At 41.6% G+C, this 2,023-nt stretch overlaps 1 non-coding gene across 1 annotated transcript; it reads left to right on the plus strand.

The window, feature by feature from the left end:
- Nucleotides 1-1,679: 1,679 nt before the first annotated feature.
- On the plus strand, nt 1,680-1,812 carry LOC119929383. The gene has a single exon (XR_005451509.1). It is a non-coding gene; the product is annotated as a small nucleolar RNA SNORA7 (small nucleolar RNA).
- The last annotated feature ends 211 nt before the right edge of the window (nt 1,813-2,023 follow it).

Genomic DNA, 2,023 nt, shown 5'->3' on the forward strand with positions numbered 1-2,023 from the left:
TAAGTGCTGGGGTAGATACAAGGTAATCAGGTTGTCCCACGTGGGGCTCACAGTCTTAATCCCCATTTTACAGATGAGGTAACTGAGGCACAGAGTAGGTAATTCCCCTCTGCATCTACTCCCCCAGGATGGGGGGAAACTCTCTGCTTGACTTCTCCCCACAACCCCATCCCCTCTTGCTCCACTGTTGGGGGGAACACGGGTGGCCTGGGTCTTGTCCTGACCTGGTGGCAGGTATTTATTTACATATTAAAGGCATTTATTGAGGACAAACTAATACTATTACTGTCAATCAATCAATCAATCAATTGTATTTATTGAGTGCTTACTGTGTGCAGAGCACTGTACTAAGCGCTTGGGAAGTCCAAGTTGGCAACATATAGAGACGGTCCCTACCCAACAGTGGGCTCACAGTCTAGAAGGGGGAGACAGAGAACAAAACAAAACGTATTAACAAAATAAAATAAATAGAATAGATATGTACAAGTAAAATAAATAAATAGAGTAATAAATACGTACAAACATATATACATATATACAGGTGCTGTGGGGAATGGAAGGATTACTGCTATATCAGAAGGTCATGGGCTCTAATCCCCTCTCTGCCACTTGTCTGCTGTGTGACCTTGGGCAAGTCACTTCACTTCTCTGTGCCTCAGTTACCTCATCTGTAAAATGGGGATTGAGGCTGTGAGTCCCACGCGGATCAGGGACTATGTCCAACCTGATTTGTTGGTATCCACCCCAGTGCTTAGTACAGTGCCTGGCACTTAGTAAGCGCTTAACAGATACCACAGTTATTATTATTATAATTATATTATAATATATATCCTATTATTACATTACTATACACATAATAATATATTATACATTGTATATGTATGTATAATATAAATTATAATATAATAATAGCAATAATAATAATGTCTGTCTCCCCCGCTAGACTGTAAACTTGCTGTGGCAGGGAATGTTATATAACAATATTATATTGTTATACTCTACTCTCCCAAGAGCTCAGTACAGTGCTCTACACACAATAAGTGCTCAATAAATACAATTGGTTAATAACTGTGGTATTTGTTCAGCATTTAAAAGCACTAGACTAAACACTGGAACTGATACAAGAAATCATGTCAGATTTAGTTCCTGTCCCACAGGGGGCTCACAGTCTAGCACTGAATTTCCATTTTACTGATGAGGGAACTGAGGCACAGAGAAGTTAAATCAATCAATCAATCAATCAATCAATCGTATTTATTGAGTGCTTACTGTGTGCAGAGCACTGTACTAAGCGCTTAAATGACTTGTCCAAGAACACACAGCAAGCAAGTGGTGGAACGAAGATTAGAGATCGAGGTCCTCTGAATCCCAGACCTGTGCTCCCTTCCAGCAGGCCACACTGCTTCTCATTTGTGCTGAACATTGAACAAAGCACTTGGGTGAGTACAAAAGAGTAAATTCATATGATCCCCACCCCTAAGTAGCTTATACTCTCGGGGAGGAGACTATCAGTCAATGAATCAACGGTGTTTATTGAGCACTCAGTGTGCAGATCACTGTACCAAACATGTGGCGGAGTACAATACAATGGACTTTGTAGATAAATTTCCTGCACAGGAGTTTACAGTCTAGATAGCAAGACGGACAAAATAAATTTTGGATATGTACATAAGTGCTTCCCCCTCTCAGGGTTGCACCTGGAGAGTTTCCAGTTCTCTACTAGTCTCGACTATAGGAGGGAGAGTCAAGCAGAGACATTTCCATTCCTAGCTTGGGCAGTGGCTCGCGAGTGGAAGGCAATCTGCTACAAGTCAAAACTCTCCTGTGCTGGGCAGCAGCAGCGTGACAGAGAGTTGATAGCGAATGGATAGACTTAGACCATGAGCCTCTTGTGGGACAGAGACTGCATCCAACCTCCAGCATTTAGTACAGTGGTTAGCACATAGTGCTTAATAAATACCATTAGTACTAGTAGTAGTTGTAATAGTATTAGACAGATAATTGGTCTCCCCGACTTCAAAGC

This window comes from Tachyglossus aculeatus, chromosome 5 (genome assembly GCF_015852505.1).
Source record: "Tachyglossus aculeatus isolate mTacAcu1 chromosome 5, mTacAcu1.pri, whole genome shotgun sequence".
NCBI classification, from domain to species: domain Eukaryota; kingdom Metazoa; phylum Chordata; class Mammalia; order Monotremata; family Tachyglossidae; genus Tachyglossus; species Tachyglossus aculeatus.